Raw genomic sequence first — 18,251 nt, forward strand, 5'->3', positions numbered from 1 at the left:
TGGAAAGAAGTCTTATAACAACGGAGAGACAGAAAAGGCCGCTACATCACAACTTGACCGGTAGGGAGTGCGGAGACATGGAAGGGCTGGCTGGGCTCACAAGGCTGGCTGCTGAAGGGACTGAGAAACAGCTCAGCAGCAGGGGATTCCCCCTGAGAAGGGCAGGGTCTAAACCCTCAGCTGGGCTTCCCAGCCTACAGCAACAGAGTGGAAAGTAAAATAGTATCAGCTGTGAAAAGCGAAAAGCCACAGGATTTCTTGCTAGCCAGAGAGAAACAGCAGGAGAAAAAGAACTGTTAAGTGGATCACATACGAAAATATTTTGGCCACCACTTACCCTGGGCTCAAGCAGAGGGAAGGCAGAGAGGACTGGAGACACTTGGGGAGAGTTTGGCACGGTGGCTTTGAGGGGAGAACTGGAGGAGCAGCCGTGTGGGTCCCAGTGCTGACTCATCCCCAGTACTGCAGGCAGACCATTCCCCTCCAAGTGGCGTCAGCCTGAGGGGAAGCAAAAGCCCTGCCTACAGGAATTAAGCTGCCACACCCACAGTCCTTAAGCCTGACAGCTAATCACAGATTGAATAGATTAACAATTAAAGAAGACAGACAACAGTAGTAGATCCCTGGAAGTCTCCAAGGGCTGCCTAGGCCCAGACTGGTACATGATCTGACGCCACCAGAGGCAGATCCAGGAAGTGCAGATCATTCTAAGAAGCACCAACAAACAATAGGAGTCACAAAAATGGGGAGACAGAGAAACAACCTCCCATCAAAAGTAAAGGTAGAATCCCCAGAAAGAGTGCTAAATGAAATAGAGGGGAGCAAACTATCAGATATGGAATTCAAAACATGGATTATGGAGAAGCTCAATGAGCTCAGCGGAAACTACAAAGAACTCCAGAAAAACTACAGTGAACTCCAGAAGAACTATAAGGAACTTACTGAGAATTATACCAGCATCAAAAAGGACATAGAAGCTATCAATAAGAGCCAGGAGGAAATAAAGAATACGACCTCTGAATTGAAGAACACAGTAGAAGGAATTAAAAGCAGGCTAGAGGAAGCAGAAGATCGGATCAGCAAGCTGGAGGACAATGTAGACAAAAACTCCCAGACAATGCAACAAAATGAAAAAAGACTGAACAAGACTGAAGAGGTTCTAAGACAGCTACAGGACAACATGAAACATAATAATATCCATATCATAGGAATTCCAGAAGGAGAAGAAGAAGAGCAAGGGATAGAAAGCCTCTTTGAAAAACTAATGACAGAAAACTTCCCTCACATGAGGAGAGAAAGAGTCACGCAAGTCCAGGAAGCACAGAGGGTCCCAATGAAGATGAACCCCAACAGGCCCACCTCAAGACACATCATAATTAAAATGGCAACATTCAAAGACAAAGAGAGGATCCTAAAAGCAGTAAGAGAGAAACAACTAATAACATACAAGGGAGCTCCAATAAGGCTATCATCAGATTTCTCAGCAGAAACACTACAAGCCAGAAGGGAATGGCAAAAAATATTCCAAACAATGAAAAACAAAGGCCTGCAACCTAGGATACTATACCCAGCAAAGCTCTCATTCAAAATGGAGGGTGAAATAAGGAGCTTCCAAGACAAAAGAAGGCTAAAAGAATACATCTCCACCAAACCAGCAATGCAGGAGATGCTGAAGGGTCTGCTCTAAGAAGATAAAGAAACAGAGAGAGACAGAGAAGAACACAAGTACAAAGGGGAAAAATGACGATGAATAAGTACTTATCAGTAATAACCTTAAATGTAAATGGATTAAACACTCCAATTAAAAGACATAGGGTAGCTGAATGGATTAGAAAGAATGACCCATATATATGCTGTCTACAAGAGACCCACCTTAGAACAAAAGATCTACACAGACTGAAAGTAAAGGGATGGAAAAAAGTGTTTCAAGCAAATGGATATGAAAAAAAAGCCGGGGTAGCAATACTTATATCAGACAAAACAGATTTCACAGCAAAGTCCATAAAAAGAGACAAAGAAGGGCATTTCATAATACTTAAGGGAAAAATCCATCAGGAAGATATAACCCTTATAAATATATATGCATCCAACTTAGGAGCATTCAAATATATAAGGAAAATTTTGAAAGACTCCAAGGAAGATATAGACAACAACACACTCATAGTACGGGACTTTAACACCCCATTGTCAACAATGGACAGACCTTCGAAGCAAAGAAACACCAAAGATATTGAGGCACTGAACAACACTCTAGATCAAATGGACTTAGTCAATATATATAGAAGTTATCATCCCAAAGAAGCAAAATATACATATTTCTCGAGTGCACATGAAACATTTTCAAAGATAGACCACATGGTAGGACACAAAACAAACCTTAACAAATTCAAGAAAATTGAAATTATATCAAGTATCTTCTCAGATCACAATGGCTTAAAATTGGAAATCAACCTCAAAGAAAAAACTCAAAAACATTCAAACTCATGGAGAATGAATAACATGCTATTAAATAATGAATGGGTTAACAATGACATCAAGGAAGAAATCAAAAAGTTTCTGGAAACTAATGATAATGAACACACAACAACCCAAAACCTATGGGATACAGCGAAACAGTCCTAAGAGGAGAGTTCATAGCAATAAAGGACTACCTAAAAAAGCTAGAAGAATATCTAATAAAAAATTTAACCCTACAGGTACAAGAACTAGAGGAAGAACAACAAGCAAAGCCCAGATCAAATAGAAGAAAGGAAATCATCAAGATCAGGGCAGAATTAAATGACATAGAGTCTAAACTAACAATTCAAAAGATCAACAAAAGTAGGAGCTGGTTCTTTGAAAAGATAAACAAAATTGACAAGCCTTTAACCAGGCTCATCAAGAAAAAAAGAGACAGGACCCAAATAAATAAAATCAGAAACGAAAGAGGAGAAATCACAACTGATACCACAAAAATACAAAGGATTATAAGAAATTATTACGAACAACTGTATGGCAAGAAATTTGACAACCTAGAGGAAATGGACAAATTCCTGGAAACCTATAGTCTTCCCAAACTGAATCAAGAAGAAGCAGAAAGTCTGAATAGACCAATAACAGCTAGTGAAATTGAAGCAGTAATAAAAAAACTCTCAGCACACAAAAGCCCTGGACCGGATGGCTTCACAAGTGAATTCTGCAAAACATTTAGGAAAGAACTAACTCTTATCCTCCTCAGACTATTCCAAAAGATACAAGAAGAGGGAAGACTGCCAAACTCATTCTATGAAGTCAGTATAACCCTAATTCCAAAACCAGGTCAAGACACAACAAAGAAAGAAAACTACAGGCCAATATCACTGATGAACATAGATGCTAAAATCCTCAACAAAATATTGGCAAACCGGATCCAGCAACACATTAGAAAGATCATACACCACAATCAAGTAGGATTCATCCCAGGGATGCAAAGATGGTTTAATATTCGCAAATCAATAAACGTAATACACCACATAAACAAAATGAAAGACAAAAACCACATGATAATATCAATAGATGCAGAAAAAGCATTTGATAAAGTACAACAGCCATTTATGATAAAAACTCTCAGCAAAATGGGAATAGAGGGAGCATACCTCAACATAATAAAGGCCATATATGAGAAACCTGAAGCCAACATCATACTCAATGGGCAAAAACTGAGAGCATTCCCCCTGAGATCAGGAACAAGACAAGGATGTCCGCTCTCTCCACTCCTATTCAACATAGTTTTGGAAGTTCTGGCCACCGCAATCAGACAAGAAAGAGAAATAAAAGGCATCCAAATTGGAAAAGAGGAAGTAAAACTGTCATTATTTGCAAATGACATGATAGTGTACATAGAAAACCCTATAGACTCCACAAAAAAACTACTCAACCTAATAAGTGAATTCGGCAAAATAGCAGGATACAAAGTCAATATTAAGAAATCGAAGGTATTTTTATACACCAACAATAAAAACTCAGAGATAGAAACTGAAAGAAAAATTCAATTTACCATAGCAACAAGAAAAATAAAATACCTAGGAATAAACTTAACCAAGGAGGTAAAAGACCTGTACTCAGAAAACTACATAACACTGAAGAAAGAAATTAAAGAAGATACAAATAAATGGAAGCAAATACCATGTTCTTGGATGGGAAGAATCAACATCATTAAAATGTCCATACTACCCAAAGCAATTTATAGATTCAATGCAATCCCTATTAAAATACCAGCGACATATTTCACAGACCTAGAACAAATACTTCAAAAATTTATATGGAAGCAAAAAAGAGCCCGAATAGCCACAGCAATTTTGAGGAAGAACACAGTAGGAGGAATCACAATACGTGATATCAAACTATACTACAAGGCCACGGTAATCAAAACAGTCTGGTACTGGCATAAAAACAGACATATAGATCAATGGAACAGAATAGAGAGCCCAGAAATAAACCCAGGTTCATATGGTCAACTAATATTTGACAAAGGGGGAAAGAACATCAAATGGAGTGAAAAGAGCCTCTTCAACAAATGGTGTTGGGAGAACTGGACAGGGACATGCAAAAAAATGAAACTAGACCACCAACTTACACCATACACCAGAATAAACTCAAAGTGGATCAAAGACTTAAATGTAAGCCGTGATACCATAAAAGTCCTAGAGGAAAAAATAGGCAGGAAAATTTCAGATATCCCACGTAGCAACTTTTTCACTGATATATCCCCTAAGGCAAGGGAAATAAAGGAAAGAATAAACAAATGGGACTACATCAAACTAAAATGTTTCTGCTCAGCTAAAGAAAACATCAGCAAGATGAAAAGAAAACCAACCATATGGGAAAATATATTCGCCAATGACATCTCAGACAAGGGATTGATATCCAAAATATATAAAGAACTCATACAACTCAACACCAAGAAGACAGACAACCCAATTAAAAAATAGGCAAAGGACCTGAACAAACACTTCTCCAAAGAAGACATACAGAGGGCCCATAGACATATGAAAGTATGCTCAACATCACTAGCCATCAGAGAGATGCAAATAAAAACCACAATGAGATACCACCTCACACCAGTCAGAATGGCCTTCATCAACAAATCAGCAAACAACTTGTGCTGGAGAGGATGTGGAGAAACAGGAACCCTGGTGCATTGCTGGTGGGAATGCAGACTGGTGCAGCCACTTTGGAAAACAGTTTGGAATTTCCTCAAGAAACTAAAAATGGAACTGCCTTTTGAACCAGCAATTCCATTGCTAGGATTATATCCAAAATATCCTGAAACACCAATTCAAAAGAACCTATGCACTCCAATGTTCATAGCAGCACTATTTACAATAGCCAAGTGATGGAAACAACCTAAATGCCCATCTGTTGATGAGTGGATCAAAAAACTGTGGTACATTTTCACAATGGAGTTCTATGTAGCAGAAAGAAAGAACTTCTACCATTTGCAACAACATGGTTGGAACTAGAGAGAATCATGCTTAGTGAAATAAGCCAGGCAATGAAAGAAAAATACCTTATGCTGTCACCTATTACAGGAAACTAATGAATAACACAAACAAATGAGCAAAATTGAACCAGAGCTATGTAAACAAGAAGTAGACTAACAGTAACAAGGGGGGAGGTGGGAGGGAGAGAAGGGGTAAGAAGGGGAAGTGTCAAGTTAAAGAACATGTATAAATGACCCACGGACATGGGCAACTGAGTGGGGACTGAATGTGGGGGAAGGGAGGGGCAGGGTGCAGGGAAGCAAGAGGGGGAAAAAAGTGAGACAACTGTAATAGAAAAGCAAACAAAAAATTTTTTTTAGTGGGGGAAAAATGAAAATATGAAGAATGGAAATGCCAGTTCAGTGAATATTAGGTCAAAGATTTTCCTTCACGTTGTATATTTTTCTCCCTATTTGATCTCTCCAGAGTTTGGCATTCTAAACAAGTAAGTAATGACTTAAGTTTCTTTGCATAGACCTAATAAGACCAGTTGTTAATAGAGGTTCCTTTTTTTTACCAAGTCTTTGACTGGAATGTCAAGCCTAAAGGAGACATACTTGGGCTCAAGTTGTTACCAAAAAGCCCTGAGGAACTGGGAATGACTTTCAAAGGTTATAAAATCCCACGAGATAAAAGGCCTGCTACCATGGTTGGTTGTGCGGTCCACAGCAATCTCCCCAGGGAAGGAACGAAGGTTGTTTTCCTGAAAGATGGCTAGAAGGGACCTTAAGGCACAATGGAAAACCAGAAAGACTTGGAAAGGACAGGTGTGTACAGGCAAGGATGAATGCCAGGTATGTGGCTCAGCTTCTGTGCCCTGAAGAGCAGACTGAGGGTCACCCTAAATGTTCCTTGGGTAAGTTCCAGCAAAGCAGAACTAAAGATCATAAGTGATCATTTGCTGCTCTTGTTATGTTTATGCAAATGAACGGATAAATTAAAAATGGACTTAATGTAGTCCCTTTAAAGACAAGGAGGGTAATCTTAGGGAGAAAAATCACTATTCAAGGAAAATCACAATGATCAGTAGTAGACTGTAAAGTGGGGCAGCTAACCATCTTAAAAGTTTCTTCTCATTTAAAATATGGTTTCACTTGAAAATTAAACCATGTCTGTGATATCACCAAAGAGATTCAAGTTGCAGGCAAGTAGAATGTCAAGTGCCTTGCAACTGGATGTCTTCCCAATAAGACAGTCTTACAGATTTAGAGACTTGTTTGTTGGTTATGTTACATAAATTAACATGTGTTTTCTGTTTTCAAAGGACATAAGCCTATGACTACATTACCTGAGCGATTGTACGCATAAGCCTGACTTAATCCTCTCTGCAGCGCTGCCTCCTGAGACTCAATGGTTTGGCTGAAGTAAATGGCTGGGTTGGTGAAGAATGGGGTGGTTTGTGGGCTTCACTTTAAAACTGGTTTCTCTTTTCTATCTTAATGGCTTGGACAGAAAGGGCCTAGAGGTCTGAGAGGGGGGAAACATAAACTATTTCCCTCAGCCCAAACTAAATATAATGGGCAAAAGGGTTTTGGACAGACGAGATGTGCCTAGCACACCTTCCTCCAAAGAAGCACCCCCCCCCCTTTTTCTTTTTCCCTAATGTGGAACATTGAAAAATTAATCCCTGCCTTTTGTCATCTAGTAGTTATGGATTGAATGATGTCTTTTAACCCTTTTCGCCAAATCTATTGCCCCGAGAACACAACAAGGATGCCAGCCTGTTAAACCAAGCACGCTGTTGACCAGAGACAGCCAACTGACCTGGAGTCTGCACGATCCTTCCCCATGTGGGAAGGCCACCCTCCCCTCCACACCCCTACTATTATTAGGGATTTCTGGACCCAAGGGTTGGTAGGACGACGACCATGTCCAGCTTGAAGCAGCTAGAGGAGCTTGAGACCTTCGCCCATTGTCCTTTACAAGATTACAAAGGGTCTTAATACCTGAGAGGGAGGGATAGTTATTTTTTATGAACCATGGGTATGGACTTGGGGGGGGATTGCTGGGGGAGGGAGATGCTGGGTGGAGGGGAGTAAAGGGGAAAAAATGGAACTATTGTAACAATATAATCAATAAAGAAAAGCTGGGGGGAAAAAAAAAAGAGTGAATGATTGTCATTTTTTAATTCCACCTACACCAGAGCTAAGACAAGGTCATTTATTTGGGAGGCAATTCCAGGAAGTAAGAGTGAATGAGCAGTGTGAACAAGCAAGTGAAGGAAGAAAAACCAATAAAGGTGAGTCACTGAACTGGTTAGCATTGTGAGCAAAGGAGGATCTTCAAGTAAATGTGTGGAAAGCCTGATGGATGGCCAGGACATTTATCTGCTAACCCCATATCCTTGTTACTTGGGTGTTGCCTGCCAGGGCATTAATTGTCCCACATTGTAGGTTGGGAGACCTGCTACTTCCAGGAAAGCAATGAAGCAGAGACTCTAGAAAGTGGGCTGCAGACTTCTGAGATGGGAAGTTGGTATTATGCACAGGAACTTCCTCCTCAGCTGCTGCTGAAATCAGAGGAGGGCTGACAGAATGAGTGGATGAATCTAAACCATTGTTTAAAATATCATTATTTGAGATAAGAAAAATTGAGGTTTGTGACAATCAGCTGGTCTTAAAAATGCCTATGTAAATTTTGACTTAGTCATTATATTGCTCAAATTCTTCAAAAAGTGCCTGAACTTTTAAGTTACTGAGTCCTTCTCAATTGAATTCTTCATATATTTCCAGTGCCATCACCTTCCAAGTTTCCACATGCCTAACATTATCCTCAATCAAATGGAACAATTATGTCTGCAATTACCCAGATGCAACATGTTGTTTTCTGCTTTTATGTGGAATTGAGAAGAGAGAGCAAAGATAAAATCAGGAAAATCCTTATAAACCACAGTAAAAAATAATTAATTTTATTAAATAGAAATAATTTAAGCTGGTGAGGACATAATCCAATTTGCATTAAAAATATTTTTCTGGTTCTTATATAAAGAATGCATTGGGCAGAGGAAGGGGTCAAGAATAAAAGCAAGAAAGTCAGTTAAGAAGTGATTCCCATAGTTCACTTGGAAAATGCTGATAGCTTAGATTAGGTGACAGCAGTGCACATACAGAAAGAGGGATGGATTGGTGGTCTTTGTTTGCCAATGAATTTGATATGAGTTGGATAGAAAGGAAGAGAGGAAGCAGACTCTGGGTTAGGCTTAATAACTGAATAGGATGTAATGACATTTATTTAAGTAAGGAAGGCTGTATAATACACACACACACACGCATACATGATAACTTTTAGAAGGTCAAATAGAGATATAAAGTACTTGGATGTATGTTTTGGAAGTTCAGAAGAGAGATAAAGGCTGATGAGATCAATTAGGGAATTATTAGCATATGTATTGTATTTTAAATTATGGAATATGATAAAATTACATATGGAAAAAGGGTACTCATACCTCTTAGAGTGGTTATTATTAACAAGACAAGTAATAACAAGTGTTGGAGAGGTTGTGGGAAAAAAGGAACTCTCGATGAGAGCTACTTCTGGCCAAAATAGAGGCATAGACAGACACGCTGTATCTCCCTCCACAACTAAGAAGGAATACAACTACCTAAAACTAGAAACAACCAGAAGTTCCATAAAATCAAACTGCATGGAAGTCCAGCAAACAAAGATATAAAGAAGAAATACTCATCTAGGCAGGTAGGATGGGCAGAACCAGGGCAGAGAGGACACGGTACAGTGACAGCAGTAGTAGAAGCAGCAGCAGCAGCAGACCAACAGAAAGTGCAGTCACATGTTTTAAAAAGTCAGGAGGGACACCTGGGGAGCTTTCCCAGCTCCTCACCTGACCTCGAAGCTCACCATCCTAGCACCAGGGAAAATCAAGGCTCATTGCTTCTGACTGCACAGACCAGTGGGGGATGGGGCGCAGGCAGAAACTGCTGGTCTCTCAACAGAGTCTGCTTGTTTAAAGGCCAACATGGTCCTAGAACGTCCGCAGACCCACCGACTCTGGAAACAATGGCCAGGGCAGCAGCTGGAGGGGCACCAGTCTGGTGTGGAAGTGGGAGAGGTGCCTGGAAAAGGGGCAAGTGCTGGGCATATGGCATTGTTCCCTCTCGGACCCTCCCCCACATATAGCACCACAACGTGGTGAAACAGGTCGCACTGTACTGATGAATCCCTAAAGCTCCGCCCCTTACAACATAACAGGAGTGACAGCTCTACCTAGGACATGGAGGTAGACAAATATAGGAGCCTGTCAGAATGAGGAGACAGAGAAGTATGGCCCAAAAGGGGGAACAGATCAAGGTTCCAGTGGGAGAACTAAGTGACGAGGAGTTAGCCAGTCTCACAGATGAGGAGATAGACAACCTAACAGACACAAAATTTAAAACACTGGTGATAAAGATGCTCACAGCCTTGACAAATATGCTTGAGTATGGCAAATGCAAAAGAGAAGAAGTGACGACTGTGCTAAGTGAAATGAAGGAAAACCCACACAAAACCAATGGTGAAGGGAAGGAAACTGGGGTTCAAGTTAATGATTTGGAACATAAGGAAGGAAAAAACAGTCAACCAGTGCAGAATGAGGAAGCAAGAATTGAAAAAAATGAGGAAAACTTCCCAAATTTTGCAAAGGAAATGGACATACAAGTCCAGGAAGCACAGAGGGTCCCAGGCAAGCTGGACCCAGAGGGGACCACACCAGGACGCATCATGATTGATATGCCAAAGGTGAAAGATAAAGAGAGAGTCCTAGGGGCAGCAAGATAGAGGCAGAGAGTTGTCTACAGGGGGGTGCCTATAGGACTATCAGATGATTTCTCAGAGAGGACAGTCTGCAGGCAGAAAGGGACTCGCAAGCAGTATTCAATGTGATGAAAGGCAACCTGCAACCAGGATTACTCTATCCAGCAAAGCTATCCTTTGGAATGGAAGGGCAGATGAAGTGCTTTCCAGACAAGGTAAAGCTAAAGGAGTTCATCATCACCAAGCCATTATTTTACAAGATGTCAAAGGGACTTAAGAAAAAGATCAAAACTATGAACACTAAAATGACAACAAACTCACAACTATCAACAACTGAATCTAAAAAATAAAAACAAAATCAAACTAAGCAAACCAGAATAGGAACAGAATCATAGGTATGGGGATCATTTGGAGAGTTATCAGTTGGAAGGGGGGAGAGGTAGATATGGGGAAACGGTGCAGGGACTAAGCATAATCAGTTGGTACAAAATGGACAGGGGGAAGTTAAGAATAGTACAGGAAAGGGTTAAGCCAAAGACCTTATATGCACAACCCATGGACATGAACTAAGGGGGGTGGGATTGCTGGAGGGAAGGGGCATACTGGGCGGAGGGGAGCAAAGGGGGGAAAATTGGAACTACTGTAACAACATAATTAATAAAATATACTTTTTTAAAAAAATGAACCCTCATTCACTGCTGGTGGGAATATAAACAGGTACAGCCATCATGGGAAACAATATGGAGGTGCCTCAAAAAAATTAAGAACAGTTATTATTTGACCCAGCAACCCCTCATCTAGGTATCTATTCAAAAACTTGAAAATATTTATTCACAAAGATAAATAAATTTCTATGTTCATTGCAGCATTATTCACAGTTACCAGGACATGGAAATAACCAAAGTGTCCTTCAATAGATGATTAAATAAGTAAGATATGGTACATTTATACAATAAAATACTACTCAGCCATAAGAAAAAATGAAATTACTGCCACTTACGATAATATGGATGGATTGTGAGAATATTCACGAAACAAAATAACTCAGGCAGAAAATGTCAAGAACCATATGATTTCACTCATATGTGGGATATAAAATTGAAAGCAAAAAATGAACCAACAAGAAAAACAAAAACGGATAGACACAAACAACAGTATAGTGGTTATCAGAGGGAAGGGGGATGGAGGAAGAGTAAAGGGTAAAGGGAGTCAAATATATGGTACAAAAGAAGATTTGACCTTGGGTGGTGGCCACACAATGCCATATACTGATGATGTATTATAGAATTGCACATTTGAAATCTATATAATTTTATTAACCAATATCACTCCAATAAATTAAATTTTTTAAAAAGAAAGAAAAAAGGAAGGTCTAGAGTCAAGTTCAAGGTTCTCCAATATTTAGAGTACAGGCGCAGAGGTCAAGCCAGAAAAGGAGAGTGGGAAGGGACAGTTATTGAGGTAACAAAAAACCAAGAGTGTGATTTTACTGAAGTCAAAAGAGAAAAGTATTTCAAAAGGAAAGTTGTCAATTATGCTAAATATTCAAATGCTGCTAAGAAATTGAGTAAAATGAAGAACAAAGGGTAGTCACTGGGTTTGGCAACGTAGATATTCTGGATGAACCAGACAGATTATCTTTGCTAGAATGAGTAGGAAGAAAGCCTGACTGAGATTAATTTGGAGGGAAGACTTCACCTGTCTTCTTATTAGATGGACCACTTCCCATTTTTTTGCTGAGTTCCTCCTATTCCTTGAAGGAAGCTGTCTGGGAAAAAGTTATTTCTAAATTGATACCATGCTGATGTCTCTATATCAGTTTCTATATATGTTCCCTAGAAAATGTGCATTTGATTGGAAGTGCAGTTACTTTATAAACACAGTCATATGTTTGATACCATAGGCAGCAGCTGCCAGCTTCTTGCCCGTGAAGGCTGAGTCAGTTACAAGTCTTCAGTCACAAATTCATGGTGGTCTTCTTAAATCCACTCCTATCCCATGCCAATTCTTGTCTTGGCTTGATGTGAGTAGGAGCATCCCCATCTTCTGCTTATAAAGTGTACTTCTTGTATGTGTATATAATAGAAGAATGGGCAAACGGTGGGCAAGAAAAAATGCCACAGCCCATCCCCAATTTTCTCCTACAAGATCATCTCTCCAATTGTTCACTGCATTCTTGTCATCTCAATTTCTCAGAGGTGGATAATGAAAGGTCAGCTAAGAATTACTAAATTAGTTATTAGCCACATGCATTCTATGTCCTGGTTAGGTGGTATATCACAAAGAGTTCAGTCCAGAAGGAATAACAATATGGTACATGGTACCTATTATAAGACTTATACTTTACACCAGAGGTCAACAAACTTTTTCTGTAAAGAGCCAGATAAATATTTTTGACTTTGTGGACCAAAAGCTCTCTGTCACAACTACTCAACGCTGCTGTATAGCACAGAACAGCCAGAGACAATATATAAACAAATAGGTATAGTGCATTCTAATATAATTTTTTTTTAATCAGGCAGTGGGGCTGTAGATAGTTTGCCCACCCTGCTTTATGTAAGTGTGGGAATTGCTAGGAAAGTGAACTCACAGAGGGGAGTGTTGCTGGATCACAGAAAAAGTCACTTGTCAGTCATCCTGAAGCCCTCGTGTGGAGGACATCTTGCAGTTGGAGGTAACATGTGGGAAGCTGGGTGAGCTCAGTGTCCTTACAGAGACTGTATAAAAGGAATGGCAGGCAGCTCTATGGGAAGCTGTTGTCTCTGTGTGGCTGCTACCTCTGTGGTTCCTCAGGGACAGCAGTGGGAAGAAGAGTGTGATGTGGAGCAGAAAAAAGTGAGAAGAAGCTGAGCACTTCCCTAGCTCTTTGTCATTGCCCTTAAATCCTTCCAAGAGTAATGGTTATTGCTTCCCTCTAACCTTGATAGTTTCATGAAATTTCCTCTTATCCAACTACATAGGTTAAGGAAAACAGTTTAACAATGTTGGCACTACAGTACATTGGTATGTTCCATCTTTGGAGCACAGATGAAAGTAGGCAGAAAGAGTCCCATTTTAGCATAATGTGACTGTGGGAATAGAAATCTTCCCTGGGTTTCTGAGTGCCTCGGGTTCCTGAAAAATAGAAATGTATATAATATAAATATGGAGAATGTGTTTATACTTTCCTTAGAAACATTTAGATTAGATCTGTACTCATTTGTTTCCCTGATAATGAGATAAATTACTCTCATCCAAAAAGCTAATAAACTTTCTAGTATCTTCCCCAGAGCCAAATGGTTACATCTTGTAATAGGCATTTAGGTTTACTCCAAATATGAGAGAATATCCCAGAGATTTGCAGCAAGGCTTTAGTGTTATCTTCCTAGGTACTTATATTTCAAAAGAAATAAATCCCAAACTCTTGGAGACATCTCTAATTTGCAAAAGCTGGACATGTTGAACTTACTTGGCTTCTGAAGAAATTGATTATATATCAGAGCACTAGAGTACAGATTCTTTCCATTGCCTCTCCAGGAGACTGTCTTTATAACATGCAACAAAATATATATATATATTTGGTTCCCTCACTTACCAAATAAAATCTGTCAATTGTGTAGGTGGCATTTTCCATCTAGCTCGTATCATGCCAACCTGTGAGGCTGCTGGGCATAGAGCACCAATGCTGCAATGTTAATTGGCTACTGTCTTTCTGTGACTATAAATACAGCCCTTTTCCCTGACCCAGCCACTTCACCTGTGTGTTTGAAACATCTGCCTATCTATCTATCTATCTATCTACCTATCAAGAAACATGTATTTGCACAATTGTGGGAACATCTCAGATCACTTACAGTTTCTTATATCACAGTAATATATTCTTATCAAAGGTAAGACATCATAAGTTGTAAGATGCAACTTTACATACTGCCAAAAAAAGTCGACAATTAACTCATTAGTGTTTTCCTTATAATTTTACTTTGAGTTTATTAATAAAGTGATCTTAGATTTAAACAGAGAAACAACAACAGTATGAAAAGCTAAGACTGTCCAATGTAACCACCAACAATGATATCATGACTAACCTTTCTGACTGTGATTGTTAGGCAACCTAATTCTAATACATGTCCTCATTTATGGATATTCTAATATATTTATGGTTATTTTTAGATTATATAAAGTATGGATGGAATAAAGCCATCAGTTGAAAGTGAAGTAGGGGGTGAAGAATCTACTAGAAATCCAAAGAGAGAAGAGAAGATATAAAAATGTTATATGAAAAAGAGGAAAATAGAGCTTACCCAAGAAATGTAGAATGAAAGGCAAGAATTGAGTCTACTTGTGGAATCCAGATTAATGAAATTAAAATTAGTCAGCTATGTAATTGTGTGATTTTCTCCAGTATAATCAGGCTACTCTATAGGTATAGATTAGAAAGACATTTGGTTTAAACTCTACTCAGCATTTTTCCCAAGATAATAAACTGGAAGAAAACTTCTGCCTCTGGGAAGACAGAGTAGATGTAAAAGTAATGTCCGACTTTTTTAAAAGAAAGTTTTAGATAGTATTTATTAAATTTGTGTCACTTCTTACAATTTTTTGATGTCACAGTGACTAATTTATAGCTCATTTTCTCAGATTATCGAAGTATTGTTCTTAATCTTCCACAATATTTGTACCCATGTTTGTCCCATCTAAAGCCCACATTAGAAATATTTTACTCTATGAGTTTCATAAAGGTACCAATGCAAGTACAGCAGCAAAGTCTATTCAGAGTTCTTAGGAGGAGGATGCAGTGACTGAAAGTTGCAGGAGATGGTTTTCCCATTTCCAAAGTAGGGATTTCAGTTTGAAAAATGAGCCAAGAGAGTGTCGTCCAATATAAACTATATTCCAAAGTGTTGGAAGCTGGTGTCATAGAAAACCCCACCATTACCTCTGGGGAACTTGCAGAACAATTTAACATAGCCCATACAACCATGCTACGCCAACTGAAAAGGATCAGAAAGGTTTCAGTAGTTGGAAAACGGGTCACACATGAACTGTCTCCAGAGAATCTGCAACAGCATGTTGCTTATTGTGAATCATTGCTTTCGCGACACCTTCAGGCACCATTTATAGGTAGGCTTGTTACAGGTGCTGAGAAGTGGATTCTTTACCATAATGTTAAATGCCCCCAATCCTGGATCAGTCAAGGAGGAAGAAGAGCTCAACAACCAAGAGGAGGACTTCATCCAAAGAAGATCATGTTGAGTGTATGGTGGGATATGAAAGGAATTGTCCATTATGAACTGTTAGACATCGTCGGCAGCCGTCCATCTCAAGAGACGATGGTGTAGCTTCTTAAGAGTCTATCTGCACAGCCGAGAATGGCTGTGCAGTCCGACTCGGGAGTGACACGGTATCTGTCTCCTCCCATGTTGAATCGACATCTTGCGATGACGCTGGAGTGTCCTCTCCAGTGGAGCTGAAGCTACAGAGCCTGGGCAGGGTGATATGGAGGGTCTGCTGTTGCCCATGCAGCAGACCCCCCCTCTCTTCGCAGCTGAAGGATCCAAGGGAAAGATGGAGTCCATACAGCTTGGCTTCAGGTGCGCCGCAGGAGTTGCCGGTGTTGACTACAACATCAAACCGCCTTAGGGACTCCGGCTCCGGATTTTCTGTCGGGGTTTACTCCCTTAGCCTTTCCCCTGAAGAGGTATGCCGCAAGGCAGCGGAGGTTTTTTGGAGTCAGAGTTTTCCTTCTCTGATGTGCCCTGACTGGAAGATCGAACCAGCGACACTTAGCTCACAGGCCGACGCTCAATCCACTGAGCCAAACCAGCCAGGGCAACTGTTAGACAACAATCAAACAATTATTGCTAATCTTTACTGTGAACAAACTTTGTTGTTTGAAAGCAGCTTTGAACCAAAAGCAACCCTCCTTAGTCAACAGAAGGGGTGTCATCTACCATCACGATAATGCTCATCCTCACACGGCTTAACTCACCAAAAATTTCTTGGAAGGGCTTGGTTGGGAAATATTGCTTCATCCTCCATATTCTCCTGCCCTTGCTCCTTCTGATTATCGCTTGTTTCAGGGACTACAGAGCCATTTTGATGGTCTTAGGTGACATCAAAGAGGTTGAAAATGAGTTGGATTCATATTTTGCTTCAAAACCTAACGAATTTTACAAGCGTGGCATTTATAAGCTAGTTGACAGATAGAATGAGGTTCTAGAAGGCAAAGGAGGTTATGTTAATGAATAAATATTTTCATAATCATGGGCTTTTTCATTTTTAAAATAGACCTTGAAATCAGACACTATTTTTGCACCAACCTTTTCCCCTACTTTTCCCACTAAGTACCACTAAAAGCCCTGAACATACATAAAACAAATATAACAGATTCTGAGCAGTGGGAAGAAGGTAGACCAGATAAGGATATTAGGACTCAAAGAACACCATAGTGAAGCTTTCCCTGGGTTTTCCTTTTGATTCATATGTTTCAGACTTGAAGCCAAAGAAGCAGGCAACCTGGAAATGTCAAGGGGTGCTCAAAATCTGCTCTCTCTAGCCAAAGAACCAGAAATGGAGAATAATAAGGCAGCAAACTTTTGAACAATAATCATCAACTCCAAAAAAAAAAGGTGGAGCTGAGACTTTCATCACTGCCAGGCAGTAACAAGCCTTCCTCCTTCTATTGTGAATGCTGGCCTCTGTGAAACAGTACTGAGGCAAACCAAGTCCTCACAGTCAGGGAGGTATCTATCAATCAAGGGCTATTGGGAGCCAGGACTCCCATTGCTACCCAGAAATAACCATCACCCATTCACCTCTGGATAGAAACAGAAGCTAAGTGAGAAATCTGGACTTGATGCCTACCTGTGAATAGAAGATGGATTGGTAAAATAAACTGTGGTACATCTATATCAAGGAATACTACTTAGCAGCAAAATAAATGAGTTCTTGATATATAAAAATATATGGACAAATATCCAGGGTATTATGCTGAGTATAATAAAAACTCCCAAAAGATTACATACTGTATGTTTCTATTTTTATAACATTCTTGAAATTACAATTATAAAATGGGAGAACAGATTAAAGATTTCCAGAGGTTGATATTTTCTGGTTGAGAGAGAAGTGGATATGGTTATAAAAGTGGAACATGAGGGATCTTCTTGGATGTAAATGTTCTGTATCTTGACTCAATCAATGTCAATATCCTGGTTATAATATTGTGCCATATAACCTTGCAAGATGTTACAAGAGAAGCTGTGTGAAGAGTATATAGTATCTTCCTGTGGAGAGTTCTCAAAACTGCACATGAACTTCCATTTATTCAAAAAAATTTAAAAATAGGAGAGATAGTAAATTAATTAAGAGTATTTATAAGGAACTAATGATAATGAATAACATGAAATCAAGTCTAGACAATAGAATCTTTTGGGTAGATGAATAACAAAAAAAGTGGTAAGGTCATTGAATCAGAAACAGGGTTTTTATTTTTATAATTTTTAATTGAAAACAATTTGCAGACAGAATTTACCTTTTCAGGGTATATATCTATGGGCTTTGACAAGTGTACACAGTCATATGACCACCATCATAATAAAGATATAAAACAATTCCATTAGGTCACAAAATTCGTCCATGTACCACTTTGCAGTCAATCCCAACTTTAGACACTGGCAACCACTGATCTGTTTTCTGTCTCTGTATTTTCCCATTTGCAAGAATACCATAGAAGTGGAATCATATGTCAAGTAGTATTTGAGTCTAGTTTCTTTCAATTAGAGTAATGAATTTGAGACTTAAAATAAAATTATAAAAATAAAATAATCCATATTGTTGTATCAATAATTCATAACTTTTTATTGTTTCATAGTATTCCATGTGTGGATGTACCACAGTCTCTTTTTTCATACTGCAGTTGAGGGACATTTGGATATTTAACACCTTGAGGAAATTACCAACAAAGTCACTATAACATTCCTGTATAGGTTTTTTTTTTTTTTTTTTTTTTGTCTAAATAAAGTTTTC

The sequence above is a fragment of the Furipterus horrens genome, unplaced genomic scaffold, assembly GCF_987537825.1.
Source record: "Furipterus horrens unplaced genomic scaffold, mFurHor1.1.pri manual_scaffold_2, whole genome shotgun sequence".
Taxonomy (NCBI): domain Eukaryota; kingdom Metazoa; phylum Chordata; class Mammalia; order Chiroptera; family Furipteridae; genus Furipterus; species Furipterus horrens.